This window comes from Pleurodeles waltl, chromosome 6 (genome assembly GCF_031143425.1).
Source record: "Pleurodeles waltl isolate 20211129_DDA chromosome 6, aPleWal1.hap1.20221129, whole genome shotgun sequence".
Lineage (NCBI taxonomy): Eukaryota > Metazoa > Chordata > Amphibia > Caudata > Salamandridae > Pleurodeles > Pleurodeles waltl.
The window spans coordinates 1228209514-1228231982 of record NC_090445.1 but is presented as its reverse complement, the minus strand read 5'-3'; the positions used below and the strand labels follow the sequence as shown (position 1 = coordinate 1228231982).

General features: G+C 47.3%; 1 protein-coding gene across 2 annotated transcripts in view; it reads right to left on the bottom strand.

Moving 5' to 3' along the window:
* The window catches only part of SYNPO2L (synaptopodin 2 like), a 573080-nt gene that overhangs the window by 484210 nt on the left and 66401 nt on the right, over positions 1 to 22469 (bottom strand). The window lies entirely within an intron of this gene.

Sequence of the window (22469 nt, the reverse complement as noted above, 5' to 3'; positions counted from 1 at the left end):
GAACACCACTGTTATAATTTTTCCAGATTATTCTCAGACAGATCAGCAGGATGGTAATTTACACCTTATCCTTAAATATCAGCTAAGCGTTCTAAATATCAAATAAACTCTATTTTCCCAGCTGAATTAAAGGTAATAACAAACAGAAAAACCCTCTCCTTCTCAAAGGCCACTGTTGCTTGGGACTAGAAGACTGCAAATGGAGGTGCTTGAGAAGAATCACAGCAACCACAGTATGTGCTTCATTGGTGCAGACTGAGAAACTTCAGACTTAAACAATAAATAGGAAGGTTGACCCTGATGCAGGTTGCCAAGGGAAAGGCAACAGTGGTGGCATGACTGGCTGAATTCACCCCTGAATACTCTGTGACAGATTACTCTCAGCCCTTTGAGTCATCCCAGTTACAATGGAAAAACTACTCTAAGAAAGGCTACGAATATATAATGGCAGTAACCTATTGATGTGAGCAACCAACGTCAGCAAGAAAGCCATGTATATGGTCTGCAACAAACAGAACCTGCTCTCCTTGTCAATGAATAACTTATTCCACTGTATGTTGCCTTGAATTTGTTCTTTCATTGCTTAAATTACTAAATTGTTTTAAAAGGTTTTGGGGAAATGTTGGATATAACATACTGTAGGAGTATCCGACAGGGTGAGATGGTGTACTGGATTCAGGTTATGATTTTAGAAAGCAGCTTGAACAATTACCTGACTTTGAAAGTCTGGTAGGAATTTTGAAGAGTGAGTGAAAACCATGGGCCGTCCCTCCAAGTGGTCAATGTGCTGACAATTCGATATTCCAGAGCATTACACCAAGACAGATTATATGATCCCAGATACTGCAGCAATGAACACCACTAGAGCATAACATAAGTTCCTTCCTTTGAATGTAAAAGGCCTGGCATGTCATTTCAACTGACACACAATACACACGTATATAAGACATAGAGGAGTACACTTTGCATTCCCACAAGAATCACACCTGGATTATAAGGAAACAAGAAAGCTTGCTATATGAGGGAGGGGGCAGGAATGTCACACAAACTCTCCTCCAATGCCAGAGGAGAATTTATATGGAATAGACCTAGAGTTGAATAATGTTGTACAACTAAAATTATTGGTTAGGAGAGAAGCTACATTAATGTACAGGGAAAGCTGAATGGGTACCCACTCACATTGACTTGTGTTTATGTACCAAATGTCATGCTTGTGAATACACTGAACACATTAATGACCACAATGCAGATAGACTCATTGTTGCCCTTGATTTGGAAGGGTTACTTCAACTATTATTGATGTCACACAGAACTGTTTCCTCCTCATTTCCAGGGTTGTCTTAAGTCAGAATGGCACAGGAGTTCAGAAAATGGACAAACAGATGGCGTTTACATGACACTGGAAGGGACTCTTACTCTTCCAAAAGGGAGTTCTCCTTTGACTCGCCTGAACTCTAGACTAGATAACCTTTTCATAACAGATTAGCTTATGTGAAAGTTCAGTAATGTAGACTGTATAAGCAAGTCTTTTCTGGCCATTCTCCCCTTTTTTAGTGATGGCCTCGGTCAAAATTACAACCTGCTGCGAAACAATGCCCAGAATAAAGAAAAACACTATGCAAAACCATAGTCAATTACTCCGAAGTGAACACTGGCTCAGTTTGTAATCCTTGACTTGAATTGGAGGTCTTCATGGCTGTAACTAGGCCATATATCAGGTGAGGACAACCTTGAGAAAAGAAATACTAGTCCAAGAGGACACCTTAAAATACCTTGAGATGAGACAGGTGCCTGATTACACTTTAGCAACTGCCTAGGCTTTATGGAATACACAGCGAGTATGCAAGATGAAGAAAAAAATGTGGGCAACTGGTGGCTTGACTGTTAAGAGCAGAATACCAGAATCAAGTATAGACAGCCATTAGGGGTGCAGATGGTGAAGTAAGTTACCCACAGGATCACAGTAACAAACTTGTTTATATAATATTAATCCTCCCTGTCCTCTAGTTCCAAACATGCACTTCCTGTAGACCTTGCCATTCTTCTAGGGCCCTCACTATGTATGCTTCTGTCTGACAATCAGGAAGAACCTGAAGCCCCAGTCAACCAACCAGAAATAGGTCTGTAAATTAAGTGCTACTATGGGACCTGCAGTACTGAAATTCCACCCATTTAAGTAGTAGTTTAAACATTTTCAGGCCTGCCATTGAAGCCTGTGTGTGCAGTCTTAAACTGCCAATTTGTGGGCGTGGACCAGATGGCCAAGATGGCAGATGGGCTCCTATGAGCTCCCACCTGGCCTCCATGTGGTGCTGCTCTTCTGGGTGCTGGGGTGCCAAAGGGGGTGGTCCTGATGAGGCCCAAGTGCCCTAAGGGCCCCCACACCATGCGTAGCATATTTCTCCAATGGAATCCTGATGCAGCTCTGGCATGACCGCATGCTCAAGCCACAGTCCCATCAGCATGGCTGCCTTTGTATGAGAACTGAGCCTGGGAGTGCCTGATGGCTCAGAAGGGCCTGCGTAGGCCTTCATGAAACATGTTTGTGGTCACTGCAGCCAAATCTGAAGGTCCTCCTGGTTGCAAGTGGACGGTGCTACAGCTTGGGGTAGCAGCAGATGGACCAAGGCCTCTGGAGTAGGGAGAAGCTAGGGTGCGCTCCATTAAGGGGTCGCCGGGAATGCATGGGCCCCGGTGGGAGGGTGCTCTGGGGGCTAACTGCTGGAGTCCGATAAGACCCACTGGGGGCTTGAGCTGGGACTCTAGTGCCACACCTGGAGACTGAGAAATTCTGATGAATGACTGCGAGGGGATAGTGAATCGCCTCCCCCCTTCCCTCTCTTGCCCCCCCACGGGCTGCTGGAGACAACCCCCCCCCCGAGGTGGTTGCCGGACCTGCAGATGTGAGCTACATGGGGCCCCCACTTGGAGAGGGGTGCACCTGTGAAGGTGTCAGGCTCATGTCCCTTGTGGTCTGACTGCTCCTGATGCCCCCCAGGGCTGGAGAACTGGGGCAACTGGGTTGTGTCCCCACCCCCCTCCTGATAGGGGTGTGGAGGAGTTACCCGTTCGGGAGACAGACTGCAGAATACAGACTTGACCAGGGGAGAGCCTAGTGAATCAGCCCCCCGAGGGGAGGATCATACCGCTGTCATTCTCCAAGCCATCCAGGACTCAACATCAGCGCTGGAGGTCAAATTGGAGAATTTGGCACTGACGTGTCTCTCCTGTGTCAGCATCTCCATGAGGCTGTCATTCAGCTGACTGAGGCAGAGGGCTCTATCTCTGAACTGGAGTAGACAGTACGGGGGATCTCCATGGTGGTGTCCCGCCTCTCCCAGTCGGCTAACCCTCTGCAGAGAACAGAGCCTTGTACAATAATCTCCAGTTTGTTGGATTCCCGGAGGGGGCAGAGGGCACCTATCCAGAGACTTTTCAAGAACAATGAATTGACTCCTGGATTTATGAGGCTCGGCTGCCCCCCTGCTTTGTCATTGAGAGGGCCCACAGATCACTGGTGCAGAAGCCCCCACCTGTGGAAAGCCGTCTCCCTATGATTGCCAGGGTCCTGAATTACAAAGACAGGGATGTGATCCTCAAGGATGTGCAGGAGAAAGACCACCTTTCGTATGACGCTGGTCGCATTATGATTTTCCCGGAGTATACTCGAGAGATTGAAACCTGGTGGAAATCCTATGATCAAGTGAAACAGAAACTCCACAGCCTCAATCTTTCCCATATGCTTCTCTATCCTGCCCGGCTGCTGGTATCCTACAATTCCAAGTCACACTTCTTTGAAACCCCTGAAGAAACATTCAGATGGGGGCCAAATTATAGTTCTGTACATTGCAAGCCAGTATCACTGTATCCTGTTGCTCTACCTTTCCCTCTAGCCTCCAGTGGGGCTTAGGGTCTTTACTGCCTAACTACATCACTCCCAAATTTAATCTGGTTTTAATTCTGGCATCGGGGCAACAGATGCTTCTTTGGAGAGGGAAGTATAGGGAGGGGGAGTTGGGGAGATGGTGTTTATTTTGTGATTTGGGCTAGATTACCCCTTTATGTTTCTTTCCTGCTCTCGGCCAACCTCATACTCCCTGTACATACCTGCTGCACATGGCGGGTCTCACTATGGGCTCTGCTTCTTTGTCATCCTTAGCACAGGGGACTGATCATCTGTCTCCATGTACCCTGTCACTGGCGTCCATCATGGTCATCATGCACAACATTATGGTAATGACATGAGTGAGAAATTAGGTTGCTGGTTGACTGGGGTCTAAGCCCTGCTTAAGCAACAGCCACAATCCCTTGTGGGGTGAACCACAAAAAGTCACTCATTTGACCTCTGATTAACTCTTGGTAGCTTGGCACAAAAAGTAGTCAGGCAAAATGTAGAGGGAATGTGTTTAGTATTTATGCAGTACACAAACAGCGCCACAGTGAAACACAACACAATAAAAATTCTAAACCAATTTGGAAAAACAGGGTACATTTTAGTAAATTATTTGACAACAGACTCATCAAAATCCAATTAGTAGAACTGGGGCTATGGTTTTTTAAAATGTAAGTTTTGAAATAGCTCAGTTTTATAAAATGGACACCTATACCCCTTTAGCACCACAAAGGGTTCAGAACTCACTCAGGCTGGGCCCTGGTGCAGGTTCAGGATGGTGGTAGCCTGTATTTTCCTTTGGCTCTGAACAGGAGACCATCACAACTAGCCCTTTGAGTCACTTCTGAAGTCATAGGTGCAGGTGAAGACGCAGGGCTCCACAGCAGGGCTGGACTTTGAAGGTTCAAGGCAGGATCCAGGCAGCAAAGCAGTCCTTCCAGGTGTACAAGCAGTCTGTTAGAGTGCACAACATGTCACAGCAGCAGGCACTCCTCTGAGAGTCCTTCCGCAGGTCCAGTAGTCAATTTAAGAGTGGGTCTGAGAGCCCTAGTTTATACCCTGGTGCCCTGCTCCGAGAAGATGGGAGAAGTTTCCCGAAGAGTTCTTAGACGTTCCAGGAGTTTCCTGCCTATCTGGCAACACTGTTAATACGGGGTAATTAAGCCTATTGTGTAGTGTCAGAGCTCAGCCTATTCAGGTGTAAGTGGGGCTCTGCTGAGCTCTGTCCACCATCAAGTCAGTTAATGGCTCATTCAGGCTTTGCTAATCCTACTATTGTGTGACTGTCAGGGATAAATTCACAAAGGCCTTGTCAGTTACACTCAATCATGTGACCTTAGGCAGGCTGCAGGCACAGAAGTTTAAGAGCAGGAAAATGTCAACTTTCTAAAAGTGGCATTTTCAAACTTGTACTTATATATTCAACTTAACCATTAAAGAGGGTTTATCATTAAAAGAAAGTTCATAGATAGCAAACATAACATAGCTACCACCTCTGGTTTAGGGAATTACAGCTTATTAAATATAATAAGGACTCCCTAATGTTATCCTGGGGGGTATGTCTCACAGTAGTGAAAAAACAAATTGGGAACTTTTCACTACTAGGACATGTAAAACTTAAAAGTACAAGTCCTACCTTTTGATTATAGAGCACCCTGCCCTATGGGCTACTTAGGGCCTACCTTAGGGATGACATATGTAATAAAATGGGAGTTTAAGGCTTGGCTAGGGGTTTTAATAGTCAAGTGGACATGGCAGTGGGATACTGCCTTCAGGCTGCAATGGCAAGCCTCGGACATGTTTGAAAGTGCTACTTTGGTGGGTGGCAAAATAGGTGCTGCAGGCCCACTGGTAGCATTCAATTTACAGGCCCTGGGTATATGATATACAACTCTACAAGGGATGTATATGTAAATTAAATATGCCAATCAGGTATATACCAATCAAATCAGGTTTTAGGGAGAGAGCACAAGCACAATAGCACTGTTTAGCAGTGCAGAGAGGCCTAAGGCCAGCAAGCAAAAATCCAGCAAAAAGTAGGAAGAGGAACGCAAAAGGTTTGGGGGTAGAGAAGGCCATTTCCAATAACATGGAATGGAGTGTCAGTGGTCTGCTGAGCCAGATTAAGAGAGGTGTGGTGCTGCAGTTTGCACGCCGACATTCCCTGATGATACACCTCCACGAAACGCACCCCTCCAGGAATCGCACCTTCAGGTTACCAACTGCCCCTCCCAAGCCTGTGGGGAGTATGACAAAGTGTTCAACACTGACTATTCCCAGGGATCCCGAGGAACAGACATTTTTTCTTCACAAACAATTGGCGTTGGTGGTCGCTAAGGTACCCCCAGACACCTGTGGGAGGTGTGTTTTCCTGAAAGGGTTTTTTGGAAGGCACCATGTATAACATGGTGTGTGTCTATGTCCTGCCTTGGCTGACACAGTCCGCTTTGGAGAGTCTCTGGGTGCACATACTAGCTCTGTCCCAGGGGGTACCAATCTTTGGGGGAATGCAATTACGTTATGTCTGACCAGGATTGGCATAGGTCTATGGCACTCTCATGGAGGTGGGGAAAGGGCTGGCCGATTGAGCTGGGGGTCTAGGGATGAGTAATGTGTGGAAGATATGGAATCCTGGATGCAGGGACTATATTCATACCTCCATTACACATGGCCTGCTATCCCACATCAACTATTTACTAGTCCTGGCCCTCGACATTGTGCATAATACTGGCTTGATAATACTCCTGCAGGGGATATCAGATCATGCACTAGTGACAGCGAACTGCGGGGCCCTTGACAGCGGGTTTGGCCTGTGTCGTCTTTGAACGCTTGGTTCCTGATGAAGGAGTATCTTCCTTCCACTTGAAACTGGAACTCTAAGCATTTCTAGATACCAACACAAGCTCAGTGTCTTTTCCCAGAGTGCTATGGGGGGCCTGTAAGGCCTCTATGTGGGGAGTTGCCCACTCTTATGTATGGGGCTGGGACCGTGAGTGGCTGTTGAGGTTTACAGATCTTGAGGCATCAATATTATCTCAAGTGTGAGGCATATGGCCTCCTGACAGAGACAAGGTTGTGTCAACTGGCGCTGGACAGGACCTCCCAATGCCAGAGGTATCTGGAGGAGGGCCACAAATGCTGGCTGGCCTCCATCCGATGGGTATGCAAATGGGGGGACGTCTGGTAAGCCTAATTATTGGCCAGCGACCAAGGACATCAAAACTAGAAGCATTCCCCCAGTGTTGGACTGGGAAGCCTATCCTTTGCTTAGTATTATGAACACTTGTATGCGGAACGTGAACTGTGACCCTGTAGAGCTGCTGCGCCCCTCTTCGTGGATATACCTTTGCCCCGTCTGTTGCAGTCTGACAGGGACCATCTGGACCAGCTACTCATGCTTGAGGAGGTTGGTGAGGCACTATCCGACTTTAACACGGGGAAAAGTCTTGGACCGGATGGGCTCTCTGTTGTATATTGTATATGTAGAAGTGGTCTCAAAGGGGCATTTTCCCGCAAAGATAGACCTTGAGACACTGGTAGTGCTGCCCAAGCCGGGACGACCACCACACCAGTGGGCCTCACAGCTCACTTATTAATATTGAGGTCAAGCTTTATACAAAGATGTTGGCTTATTGGCTCCTGAAGATTCTGGCCCACGTGGTCCATCCGGACCAATGTGGGTTTATTCCACATCGTAGCACCAGACATTGCATTAGGCAGCTTCAGCTACCACTGAGCTGTATTTGCAATCTTGGCTGGTTGGCAGCACTTATGCTTATAAACTTTGAGAAACCTTTTGATGCTATGAAATGAGCATTATTGGAAGAAACCCTCCTTAAAATGGGCTTCGGCCCCATACACCGAGCCTTTGTCAGGGTGTAGTATGTTTCCCCACAGGCCCAGGTGAGGGTAAATGGTGTGATGTCCTCTAGGTTTCCTACTTGACCAGGCACCCAGCAGGGCTCTCCCCTTCCCCCCTCCTCTTCACACTGGCCATTGAGCCTCTGGTGGCATGGGTGCGCTGTGATACACAGGTATGGGGTATCAACTGGGGCTTCGCAACTGAAGACAGGTTTGCCCTGTTTGTGGACGATGTCCTTCTATTTCACTCCCTGCCTGCCCTGACAGGGCATAGATTGATTCATGTTCTGACCACTTTTGGCTTAGCCTCTGACTTGCGGATTAACTGGGACAAGTCTTTTTTTGGTCGCCCTATGGGGCGATCATCAGAACGAGGACTGACATTCAGGGCTTCCCATTTGTCGGCGTAGCTTTCTATATTTAGGAGTAACAACTTGCGGAAGCCTTAATCTCTATCAATTGTTGTGCAGGACTTGTGAGGATACGACCAGGTGGGGAAAGCTGCCATTTAACCTTATGGGCAGGTTAGCTTCCTCGGCCCCTCTACTTCCTGCAGAATTTCCCTCACTGTATGTCACAGACTTGGCTTAACACTCTGGCCTCATTGATCTAGTGTTTCCTCTGGGTCAACAAACTCCCCAGAGTTGCATTTGGTAAAACTGTCTGTGCCATATATGATGTAGGGCTGTCCATGGCAGATGTCCATTGATATTACTGGGCTGTTCACTTTCTGGTAGTGAATGACTGGTTACATGGTGGTTGGGAGAAATAGCGCTCATAGGTCTGGTGAACATAACACACATGCTATAGGGAGCCCCAGTCCCTGATATGCTCCCAGACCCCACAAAAGAAGTGATTAGGGCCTGGAGAACAGCGCTGCACTGGATGAGCTGAGACTGATGACTCATACTGGAGACCCCTTTGGGGACGGGCCAGTGGTTGACACAGGTGGTGAGCCTTGAGGGGTTCTGAGGGTGGAATCAGATGGGCAACACACAACTTGGGGATGTGTGGGACAAGGGCCACATTCGCTCCTTTTAGGGCCTTCAGTCAGAGTTCCAATTACATGCATTGGTCTCCAGCTCCAACATGCTCTATCTTACTAACACAATCGGCTCCAGGATGTCCCAGACTTTATTCCACTGGAGGTGCGGGTACTTATGGGTTCCCATGGGAAAGAAGGGAAACCACAAATTATAAAAGTTTGGTTATACATTTCCGGACATGCTACAGCCATTGAAGACAGGATGAGAGGAACTGGTCGATCGTTTGGAGCAGCCGGACTGGCGGGATGTCTGAATGGCGACCCAAGTGTTGGCGATTTCAGCAAGGCTCCAGCTCATCCAGTTTAAATACTTTCACCAGGTATACCTTGTTTGCAGTGTCTGGTGCCTACAGAATATTTTTTCCATATAGGACGGACCTGCCCCACTATACAGCTGCAATGGTCATGAATATTCTTGATCCCATCTAAGATGGTGGAGTTCCATGTTGAGGCAAGTCCCAGGATCGCTCTGTTGAGTATTTCGGAGGATATCAGTGGACCTCGAGGGGACAGGATGCTGATAGAGCGGGGCACTCTGTTGGCCAAGAGGGACATAGCTAAACACTGGCCCTCTGTCAGTGCGCTGTACGTGGAGGCTTGGAAGCATGGTATGGACTGGTGCACGAAACTGGAGGAGGCTATAGACACCACATGTGAACGCCCCCACCCAAATATGACAACATTTGCACAAGTGTTGGGCCTATTATGGCTTGGAGGGAGCTGGCAGACCCAGGTAGTGGATAGGGTTGTGTAATTACATATCTGAGATGGACCGGGGACATGGCACACTATGTAACACTTTCTTTACAATGTGCTTGATTTGTGAGAGTCATACTTGTTATATTAGAAAGCAATAAAAATGTTCTTCCTTTTACTACATATAGGCCACCCAAGGGAAAACCATGGTCAGTTGACAGGGTCAACTTATTTGAAAAGTAGAACATGTACTTTTCAGTTTTACATGTCCTCTTAAACCCATTTTTCACTACTACAAGGCCTACTTTTCCCACAGGATAACATTTGAGTTATCTTATTAAATGTATTAAGCTGTAATTTCCAAATAGGAACAGATAACTCATTCATGTTTGGTGTCTTTGAAATTGTGATGAAAAATCTTTATTGTGAAGTTGGATTTTATGTTACAGTTTTGAAAATGACACTTTTAGAAAGTTAGCATTTTTCTAGCTTTGCCATTTGGTGCCTGCAACCAGTCTCTGGGTCACATGTCCTGGTGTAGTTGACAGCTGGTCTTTGTGTATTCCTCCGGGACAGCCACACACAATAGGGAACTTAGATGTGCCTGGATGGGTCATTACTGGCAGAATGGAAGGGATGAGCTAGGCACAGTCCCACTTACACTTGAGTAGGGTGTGTCCTGTCTTCACACAAAGGACAGCATACCCCCTGTAGTTAGTCTGGAGCCAGGACAAAGAAGACAGGGCACCTGTACGCATCAAAGGCAGGCCTCTAGAAGCTTCTCCCCCTTCAAAGGCAGAACTGGGTATAAATATTGGACTTTAGACACCAACTGTTCAGTACACTTCTGGACCTGTGGATACCTCGACCCCAGCACCTGGACTCCACCATTTGTGAGTCTACCCTGCCAAATGGTGTCACCCCTGTCCTGGACCCTTGAAAGTAGGCAGAAGGTGTTTGCTAGTCTCTGTGGATTCCACACATCCTCTCTGCTGTGCAGCGCAACCCCAACCAGAACTCAAGTATCGTCTCTGCTGTGGGGATCACCCCATCACAAAGACTCACATCACATCGCAGCATCACTAGAACCACTTTTGCAAGACGTATCCTTGGCACAGGCTCTCACATCCTATATCGACAGCAGCCTCTACGATGATGACAGACTCTACATCGCAGCTTCACAGAGCCTCAGAACCCATGCATCGCCCCAAATGCACGAAGCACCCTACATTCAAGACTTCACATCACAAGTCCCCGTTAATGGGATCCTCGAGGACGATGTAGGCCCTCGCACCATAGCCTCACTGCATCTTGGAACCGATGCATTGCCTCAGCTGTGCAATGCTTCTTCAATGTGGACCCTTGGAACCCTCTAGAAGCCAGGATTTAAGGAACTTATTTCAGAGGCCTTACTGGGTCCCTCTAGCTGACCGGGCTACATTGCAGTCAACCTGAATTTGTGACTTTGTCCCAATTCATCATGATGAGATATCCACAGTTGATGCTTTGTGCTTTTTGGCACTATTCTTACTGCCATCTTTAAACTTGCATATCTCCGGTTCTTCTTGCTGTATTTTTATCCTTTTGGTCTTGTTTTTTTATTTTTTTTATTTACTCTATTTTTCTAATCAGGGGTGAAATCCTTTTTGTGTGGGGTTTTCATTTCATCATTGTTTGAAGTGTTGCACAAATACTTTACATATTGCCTCTTACGTTAAGCCTTACTGCTCTGTGACAAGCTACCAGAGAGATGAGCACAGGTTAATTTAAGGTTGGCTTGTGACTCACCCTGACAAGATTTGTGGTTGATGCTTGAATTGGGCTCACACCCCCAGTCAACCAGCAATCCAATTTCTTACATATTGGCTTGACAAATACGTTTAGAGGCTGATCCGAGTGGGGTGGTTGTCTTCCAAATGCTCCACATTAGTTCCCTTACGCAGATATTGTTCTCTTATATTAACAGACCCTCAGTGTGACTTGCTAATGATCTATGCAGTACAAAAATATTTTACTGAACTGTCAGGTCCAGCTGTTAACTAGAGTAAGTCTTGTCCATTCCTTCTGTAAAAAGTGTTAAGAGCCATTTCTGCCTGCCAGCTAACAGAAGGTGTCAAAGCTACCATAGAGATGCAGATGTTTACAAGGACATCTTCGTGAGAACTGTATTTTCCTTTTTGGGAAGTTTGACATTTTGGAGACATCTTCCACTTTTAATAGTGGACTGTGTCGCACTTTTAAAAGCAGTGATACTTCCCTGCTTGCTGTATTACTTTATAAAGTTTCAGATGGTTCCACCTCCAAGGTTGTTCCGACGTTAAGGATCTTGCTTCTTGATTCAAAAAGGAATGACAGGAGAAAAATAATCCCTAACCAAAAACTCATGATACCACTGGCTGATGGAGGGCTTGGAGTCCCGAACTACGAGAATTATTACTTAGCTGTGCAGTTGCTGGCATGATGTGAGGGCGTCGAAAAGAGTAAGAGAAAAACTGTAAAGAATAGAGTCTAACGCCAAGCAGCACTGAAGCGTCAGTATGGGACAGAAGTCTTGGTAAACAGATTCTTACTAGGTTGGGACAGAAAGCTTATGAATGTTGACAAATAGCAAAATGCTAGGAAAGGGGGGAAGACCAGAGGTCGCAGGACAAGGGGTCCAACTAATGGGTCAGAAAACCAGACGGGCATTTTGGATTGACGCAAGGTTTTTAACAGTTAGTCTTCTTTTTTGGAAATATTTCCTTTTTGACATTTCCACCTCCAAGGTTGTTCCGATGTTAAGGATCTTGCTCCTTGACTCAATAAGGAATGACAGGAGAAAAATAATCCCTAACTAAAAACTCATGATACCACTGGCTGATGGAGGGCTTGGAGTCCCGAACTACGAGAATTATTACTTAGCTGTGCAGTTGCTGGCATGATGTGAAGGCAACGAAAAGAGTGAAGAGACAAACTGTATAGAATAGAGTCTAACGCCAAGCAGCACTGAAGCGTCAGTATGGGGGAGACGTCTTGGCAAACAGATTCTTACTAGGTTGGTACAGAGCGCTCATGAATGTTGACAATTAGCTAAATGCTAGTAAAGGTGGGCAGACAATAGGTCGCAGGGCAAGGGATCCAACTAGTGGGTCAGAAAAGCAGAAAGACATTTTGGATTGACACAAGGTTTTTAACAGTTAGTCTCCTTTTTGGAGATATTTCCCTTTTGACATTTGAGGAGCTGAGAGAAAAGTGCAATCTTCCCATACGTTATTCTTAATACTTTCCCATCTCACCAAAATGATACACTGTGCCTAGAATTGTGACAACTCTGAGCCCCCTAGGCATGAGGTACTACAAAAGAACCCCTTGCTGGCTAGTAGGAGGAAAGCTGTAAGTCAATTATATGTTGTCCTCCAAAGCATAGACAAATCAATAAGATGCGAGTGAGCAGAAGTTGAAGACAGACATAGGTTGTGACCTTATAGAATCAGAATGGGACAGCAGAAAATAGCATGTAGCATGCAACTCTCATAATGCACGTTTTAAGCTTTTGTAATTCAACTATCTTCACCAAACATACCTAATGCCTGAGTGATTATATAGGATATAAGAAATCGCCAACTCCGGATGTCTTGTATGCAGTGGAGGTAACACAAATGTCTATCACATGATAAGGGGTTGCCCCGAGAGAGCTCCTTATCTAGGACATGGTGATGACTAAATTAATGGAGGCAATGAGCAAGGATCGACTGCACACCCTTGAAGACTGATTCATACCTATTAAGATGAACACCAAAAAGTCAAGAGTTGAATGCATTCCTATTGACTTGGCCATAGGGTTAGATAATTGCAACACATAAATGAGTTGGAAGTTCAGGGCAGGTCAGACTGGCAAGCTAAATAAACTATGGAGCTTATTTACAAGCACTCTGGCACATGGCAGCGCAGCAAGTGACCTTGCTGTGCTGCCCTTCGCCACGGGGAAAGGGCAGAAATGCGCCATTTCTACAAGATATGGAGCATTTCTGTACTCTCCCCAGAGCTGGAGCACAATAGTCTACCTAACGCTGATGCAGCCAACTTTGTATCATGGTGCAAGGATGCCTGTGTTGCAGACAGGATTGTTTCTGTGCAGGAAGGGACACCTTCCTGCACAAAAAGAGACCATGGAGGCTTTTTACTCGTTTTATATGTGCTGCAGAATGCAGCCACATAGAAAGAGTTAAAAATGAGGACAAATAAAGATATTTCTCCTCGTTGCGCCTCACCTGGGGAGCTGTAAGAATTTGATGCATTCCCAGGTTTACAATGCCCTATAAATCTGGTAATGCATCAAAACCCATAGGTGTTGCATGGAAAAACCTACTGCAACGCCCATGAAACGCCTCACTGAGACAGTGTGAGGCATGCAGCGACTTGGGCTGCATTACCTTACACCATATCTACATGGCCATGAAAAGCCACCCAAAGTGGCTTTGCGTGGTCCTGTAGATATGGGCCTGCACTCTGCGCCACCAGTGTGTCACAAAAAGTGACGCACCAGCGGCGCACGGGGATTGTAAATTAGCTCCAAAGTATCTAGGTGTGCTTAGCCAGAAGGGGAAATTAATTATTAAACATGGAGCAAACATCGAATCCGTTGCTGTTGAAGTGATCCAAAGAAGACAGTAAATCCCACTAACTGACATTCCTGACAAAAGAGACAAAAGCCTCCACTATTGGATATAGCATGCAATGTCAAACACTATATGCAGAATGTTCCGCGCTTATAATAATTATGGTGCTGAAGTTCCCCAGCGTCTGCCAGACCATTACGAATTAACCAAGAAATCCTTTAGATTGTAAGAAAAAAGGTGAACCTCGAACCCGGAACCATTGTGCATCACCATTACTGTTTATGTATATTTTTTGTTGGTGCTTGCTATGCTTTCTATGGCCTGCATCTGGTCTTAATAATTGTTTCACTGCTTTTCTTGTTTAAAAAAAACTATAAGAATCTTACTAAAGTTACACTGAAAAAACTAAGTAGCACATAATAGAAGCAGCATGTAACAACAAGCATTTTCAATGCAATCGGTTTCGCGTTTGCTCGAGTTAGAACTATTAGCGTTGTAAACTCCTAACCGGACTTTTCTTGCCACATAACTGAAAATCTAAAGTAAAACAGTTTCACATAAGTGAGCCGACGGTCGCCATGAGCACGAAGCAGACACACAAAAGGAAACAGAAGTTCGCTCGCAGTGAAACGTATCGGCAAAAGTGCAATTATCCATGAAACAGGCAAAAGTGCAATTATATATACAAGGGGTCGATGCCATGCAAAGCGCTCAATTACTGCCCAGCGAGACCGCGATGCCTGCCCAGCGAAATTGTGCTGCGAAATAATGAGAAAAAGTAGCCCAGAAACCATACTGAAAATATACAGTCTCATATGTTTTCAGTAGTTGGCCAGTGCCCTCGAGGAGGGCTAAACACTGGAAGAGGCATGACCTATGCATCAAATCAAGTGAATTTTAAAAGGCAAGCTGACGAACCAACCAAACTGATGTGCGAGACATGGACATGGTTAAAAGCCCACAGAGAGATTACACCAGGGACAGAGCGGTTTGCGCTTGACCCTCAAAAATACAGGAGGAGGAAGAGAAAGACAGAATAACATCATAACAAAGGGTGAAAGCAGAGACCTGCAAAAGAAGGATAAAGAGGTGGGGAGTGTCTGGGGTGGAGAGGTGGGCGGTGGGTGCGAGATTACTCACCCTTGGTGTTCACCATCCCACGAACTTTGGGTGCCAGAACCTTTTATTTTACAAAATGAGGCACTCCCTCCCCAGCGCTTACCACTTCGGATCTAGTTGCACCTCTGTTTGCATTAAAAACACACCCTCCATTCGGGTTTATGAAACAAAGCGCTTTACAAAGAGATTAGGGAAGGAACGGTGTAATGGAGCCAGAAAGGGTTCTTTCTATACACTCTCCTTAAGGTCACCACGGATCCCTGCCTTGCTAAACAATGGCCAAGGCACGCAGAGAACAGCACTAGGTTAAACTTTAAACCTTAGCGCGCCAAGCAGCAGGATGTGTGCTTCCGGTTGTGAAGCCTCCTGCCCCAGGTGTGGCCACGTAAATGTAAAGGTCTGAAGATAGAAGTATCCAGCTTCCGCATAGCACCCAACACACCAACGCCTCAAAGCGCTACTATCAGATACCATTGCTCTACACTAAATGAACTGATGGATTGAAGTGAGGGTCTGTCTTGAGTACAGGTGACCTGCAGAATTCACAATTGGAGGCCAAATTCAGGCCTGAAAATGTTTAAACCCCATCCCATAATGCACTGAGCGAGCCAGCCTGACCCTTTCTAGCATGAGATTTCAAGTCTGTACCCCTTGCCAAAGTAATTTTATGCCCAGGGTGACCGGATGACTCCATGTCAGGGGGGTCACAACTTTTACAGTTCTGGGGTTTCAGTTAGCACGTCAGTGCATTCTGGGAGTTGTAGTGGGCCCGTTTTAATTGAGCCCATTGCACCAACGCACCTGCTGCAAATGAAATATAAAAGCAACGTCCAGGAATGGAACAGTGGGGTCCTGGTGACATGGGGCATCTGGGCAGCCTTTTCATCAGTTTTCCATGTTTCCCAGGTCCATTGTGATGTGCTGCTCCAGTTCATGTTTTTTTTTTAATTCTGGGACTTGTGGTCTTGTTTATTACAATATAAAAGAAGACTTCAAGTCCCAGAATTCAAAGGGAAAACCCTGGCCTGGACCAGCGCATTACGCATGAACCTGGGAATCTTGCCAGCTTTTCATGGCGGTACCTGGACTCTCTGGCACTTTGATGGCACCCAGGCATCCTCCTCTCGGAGGGGGCCTGTGTTATCCTCCTCTAGAGTTGTACATTTAAAGCTGTTGCCATGGCGACTGCTGATGCTTATAGCTGTGCAGGCAGTGTCAACAAGCTGCTCTGTTGCAATACCGGAGGGACGGGGCTTTACTGCAGGGATGTGTGGTCTCGTTGTGGAACGTTTGTGGCCCCAGAGGGCGGGGTACCTCCCTTTGTCGACTCAGCCCCCCTCCTTATCACGGGGTGGGCAAGGCCGGCCTTGGATAGAACGTGTCGCGCCGCCTCCCCTTGAATAGAGAGAGAGATAGCATTAAGGGCTCTGTGCAAGTTATCTATGAATCCAAGCTGTCGTACGTGAGTTAACGTACGAGGCCGCAGGGACAGAACTGGTCTGTCTTCTATGTTTAGGCGCCTCATGACGCCACGACCAATCCGTAGCGAGGACGGTCGTGACGTCAGGGGGCGGCGCGGCGGAAAGGCAGAGGCGCGAACAAAGCGCGGTGTTGCGGCCAGCCGGCTCCTCGTGGGCCTTATTTCTTGTGGCAAGAATTTAACATGAAATCCGGCTCCCTTGCATCCTTCATACTTGCCACTACAAATGGCGACGAGGGTCACAGCTTCTACCAAGGCCCACGAGTGTAGCCCACCTTACCTGGTGTTTCGGGAGGCCAGTGGAAAGCGCTGATATCTCTTCACGTGAGACTACATGCAACCCCTAAGGCGCTGATGCTGCGATCTCCACATGATTGATTTTGACGACTCCTACCGTTCTGCGCAGCCCAGTAGCCTCCCATAGTGGATGCTGCACCTGTATCACGCGGTCCTTCCAAGTGTGGCGCCCGCTTTCCGGCCATGTCGCAGACAGGTCATATCTGCGTGCCTCCTCTCTTCCTGGACTCTCCTGGTAAGCCATGCATGAAGTGGAAAGGATGGCTGCGCGCATTTGAGAACTATATTATCTCAATTGATGGTCAGGGGTATAGCCCCGAACGGAAAAAGTCTTTGTTATTCGGACTGTTGGGGAAGGCTGGACAAGAGGTTTTCGATAGCCTGCCGGTTTATGTGAATCCCCATGGAGCCACAGCTCCGCTGAATGAGTACCAGGAGGCTGTACGGCGGCTTGAGTTGCAGTATGCGGAGGAGTGCAACATCATGGTGGGGCGTCATAAATTCGCACTGCGGAAACAAGAGGAAGGAGAGACTATCGAAGAGTATATTGCATGTCTACGTGTTCTAGCTCAAGATTGTGAATTTGCAGCGATAACTGATACGTACATTAGAGATCAGGTGGTGTTCTACTGCCATTCAAAGAAAGTGCAGGAACGTTTGCTTTCATGCAGGAATCCTTCACTGAAGGTCGTAATAGCCATTGCAAAGGCAGTGGAACGCTCCATGGTATCTTCCAAGGAACTGGCGAACACTAGTCAGGCTTCAAATGTGTTCTATGTACAGGACAGCCGTAAACATGTGCCCAAGACTTCAGACAGGGCGGCGAGTGATAGAGGGGGAGGCAGGAGGCAGCTCGTCTGTTTTAGATGTGGGTCAAAGGATCACTTAGCGGATAGCAGGGCCTGCCCTGCCGTGCACAAAAGCTGTTCTAAATGCAGGAAGTTGGGCCACTTTGCGGCAGTATGTAAAGCAAAAAAATATAATACGGGCATGAAAGTGAGCTCGGTAAGCGAGAGTGACACTGATGCGGATGCGGACATTGTGTTGTCCATTGATGGTGAGGACGGTAGAGTGAAGGGTCCCATTGGCTCCGTCATGATTGGTGTGATAAAATTGCCATTTACGGCTGATTCTGGTTCCCCCCTTACCCTGATCTCTGATAGGACATTTGATTCAAAGTGGCAAGATGTACGACTGCATGAGACGGATGTGAGTCCAAAGGCCTTCGGGGAACACGACATAGTGATGAAAGGTTACTTCTGGGACTCCCTCACCTTTCGAGGGCGCACTGTGAGAACAAAGATATATGTGGCTGAAAATGGGAGGAGCCTTGTGGGATGGAAGGACCTGGCGAAGCTAGGTGTGATGCCAGTCCCTGGGGCAGAAGATCCCATAGTTCTGAGAGATGACTGGGTCAATTATGTGCAGCCTGATGATTTACATGATGGATTAGCTGAGGTCCTCGAAATGTTTGACTCCGTTTTTGAAAACAAGGTAGGGTGTGTAAGAGGATTTGTGCATGCTATACGGTTAAAAAAGGGTGCCCTACCAATTAAGCACAAAGTCAGAACGATTCCTCTTTCTGTAAGGGGGGAGCTTAAGGCTGTTCTTGATAAGCTGAAAAGGGAAGGAGTAATAGAGGAAGCAGGTGCATCAGAATGGGTGTCCGCAATCGTGGTGTCCAAGAAGAAGAGGACAGGGGACATTCGGTTGTGTGTAGACCTGCGATCACTGAACAGAAATATCCTGGTGAACTGCCATCCACTGCCCAACATTCAGGAGATATTGTCGGCCACAGCAGGATAGAAGTTTTTCACCCTGATAGACCTGAAGTCTGCATACCACCAGGTATGTCTCACGGAGGAATCCAAGGAACTTACCACCTTTATTACCCCGTTTGGAGCATACAGGTACATCCGTCTTCCATTCGGCCTTGCATCGGCCTCGGGCGTCTTTCAAAAGCTAATGGACCTCCTCTTCTGCGACATGAAGGGGGTTGAAGCATTTCAGGATGACATTCTGATACACACGGAAGACGAGAAGGGGCACTTGGAACTGCTGCGCAGAGTGTTGGAGGTGCTACAAAAAAGGGGGATGACAGTCTCCAAAGACAAGTGCAAATTCATGGAAGGCAAGATAGAATACTTAGGGCATGTGCTTACCCCAAATGGCATTGCGCCGAAAGATGATTTAGTGAGGGCCATACGAGATGCCCCTTGCCCAGGAGACAAAGACGCCTTGCGATCGTTCCTGGGACTCAGCGAATACTATTCCAAGTTCATGCAAGGATACACAACCACTGTGGAGCCTCTAAGGAAACTGCTATGGAAGAACGAAAAATATACGTGGACACAGGAACAAAGCACTGCCTTCGAATCCGTCAAACAGGCAATCGCCGCGGCCCCAGTATTACGACCGTACAACAAGGACCTCCGGAATGTAATCACGGTTGACGCTAGTGCCAAGGGAATCAGTGCAGTGTTTTGCCAATTCCAAGGGAAGAAGGAGAACACTGTTGCATTTATATCGCGGTCATTGAGCGAAGCAGAGAAGCACTACAGCACTATCGAGTGGGAGACGCTCGCGTGCGTCTGGGCCGTGGAGAAACTGAGAAATTATTTGTGGGGCAGGGAGTTCGAATTAGTCACCGACCACAAACACTTGATATACATGATGGACGGTGAAGGACGTGGCAATGGCAAAGCCAGCTCGAGGCTCCTACGTCTACTGTCTAAGTTGCAAGAATATCACTTCACCGTCAGACACATCAAAAGGGGTCTCAACTGCAGGGCGGATTGCCTATCTCGCATACCGATCCCGGATGAGGAGAATGATTCCCTGGACGACACGGAGTGCGTTGTGGCAATGGTTGACGCAACAGCCATGTGCGAGGGATCCATATCAGAGGAAGAATGGTTGACGGCTCAGGAGAAGGACGTGACTATGCGGAGGGTGATGGACTACATGAAGGCTCATTGGCCCCCTATCCGGAACTTGCACGGGGCACTCAGAAGTTTCCAACAGATTAGTTCCGAACTCACCATCGAAGGCGGCTTTGTGAAGAGACACAAGCTGTTTGTACCTCCGGAAAGTTTAAGAGACAAGCTAATCAGGATTGCCCATAAGGGCCACCCGGGCAATACCGCTACAAAGAATCTCCTCAAGCAGTACTACTGGTGGCCAGGGATGTGCAGCGACGTCAGCAGATTCATTGATCGGTGTGGACCGTGCTTAAGGGCCGATATGCACTAGAAGACGACAAAAGGAGAGTTGCAGCTGGTGGACATTCCTGCCGGCCCGTGGAACAAGATTGCCATTGATTTTGCGGGCCCATTTACAATGCTACCTGACGAGTGTAGACATCTCATCGTCCTTACGGATTACTTCTCCAAATGGATTCACTACAAGTTCGTCAGGGAAGTTACCACTGAACGAGTGATCAAGGCATTGACGAAAATTTTCGCGATTGAGGGACAGCCGAAGATCATGGTGTCGGACAACGGCACCCAGCTAGTGTCCAGGCAGATGACGGATTTTCTGTCCAGGTTGGGGATTAAGCAGGAGAAGACCCCGCTGTACAGCCCGAAGAGCAATGGGCAGGTTGAGCATATGAATAGATTCCTCAAAGAGGGCGTGCAACAGGCGATCGCTTCCAACATGAATGTGAAAGCGTTTCTGGCGGACAAGGTGCACACTTTCCACAACACGCCCAGTGAGGTTACTGGACACACTCCGTTTTATTTGATGAGAGGGAGAAGATGCATGAGTGAGCTTACCCCCAAATTCAATAAGTGGTATGACATGAACCGGGAAATTGAGGCAGAATCTGATGAGAGGTTGAGAGTCAAAGCAAGAATAGTGGCCAAACAGGAAAACAATAAGCGGTACGCTGACATGGCGAATAGAGCCAAAACTAAAAATATAGCGCAAGGGGATTGGGTATTGGTGAAGAAACCCAACAGGGTGATGAAGGGGGAGTCTGTGTTTCAAACCCCGGTGCGTGTGCAAGGAGTGACAAGAGGGGCAGTCTGTCTGGAAGGAGCGGGGTGGCGGAGCAAGGACGACATAGTTAGGCTCAAGGCTGGTCAAGAGAAAATCATCATGAAAGATGTCCGTGTGGATGCACGGATGATGTTGACGAGTGGCAAACTCACGAAGCCAGGGATGTAGTCATTGATGAGGAGGAATGTGCGAATACGCCTTCCAGGCGAGGAATAAGTGGACAGGGGAGTGCAGAGCGATGCGAGAAGGCATGGCGTGGCTTGACGGATGCCTCAGGACAGAATGGTTGCAGGCCCGAATCTGTGGAGAGCGACAGTCACAATGTAATGGTGTCAAGCCGAGAGGATGCGTGCGCCGTCAAGGCGAATTCACTTCAGTATGTTACTCCGAGCAGGCCAATTAGGCGTATCCGAGCCCCCAAGAGGTTCGAAGATTTTGTTATGAGGTGAAGTTCCTTAAGTTTTCTTGTTCCGTTGAAAAGGGAGATGTCGTACGTGAGTTAACGTACGAGGCCGCAGGGACAGAACTGGTCTGTCTTCTATGTTTAGGCGCCTCATGACGCCACGACCAATCCGTAGCGAGGACGGTCGTGACGTCAGGGGGCGGCGCGGCGGAAAGGCAGAGGCGCGAACAAAGCGCGGTGTTGCGGCCGGCCGGCTCCTCGTGGGCCTTATTTCTTGTGGCAAGAATAAAAGATATTAACTTGAAATCCGGCTCCCTTGCATCCTTCATACTTGCCACTACACAAGCGCCAAAAACATTTATTCATTGACGCGATTTACACATCGATTTGTTTCTTTTTTTCTGTTGCATTGCAGCACTTTGAATAACCCATCCTCTCTTACGTCCTGTTTTACTAGGATTAAAGTGTGTTCTCTGATGCTACAATCACTGCCCTGCAGCAGCCCCATGAATCTATTTGTCCCGATGTAAAGTGTGACCTGTGGATTACACACAGCTCTCTCTTGCACGTGCATAGCCCACCTAAGCTACCTTACCAGAAACTTGCTTGATACAATAAATTTTCCCAGCAGAGGTAGCGGTTGAAGTGGCTAGATGGGGCACTGCTAGAGATGCGCAGTGTCACCAAATTTGGGTTACCAGCATTTGCTTGAGTTAGAGCTATTAGCGTTGTAAAGGAAAAAAAATGCGCGGAAAATAAGCAGATAAAGTACCATGCCCAAAACATCGAGCCTCGTATGTTTTAGTAGTTTATCTGTGCTGTGTAGGTGGACTAAACACCGCAAAAGGAATGACGTATGCATGCCTTTCACAAATGAAAGCAAGCGGATTTTGTAAGGAAAGCCACGAACCAATGTAAGTGACTGACGTGATATGGATGTGGTTGTAAACCCAAAGAGAGATTACAGAATGGGACAGAGCGCTTTGAGTTCGCCCATAAAAAGAAGCCAGTTAGTCTGGGGTGAGACGAGTTTTTGGCATCAGATGGCATCAGATGGACGTGCTTTATGTGAAGGG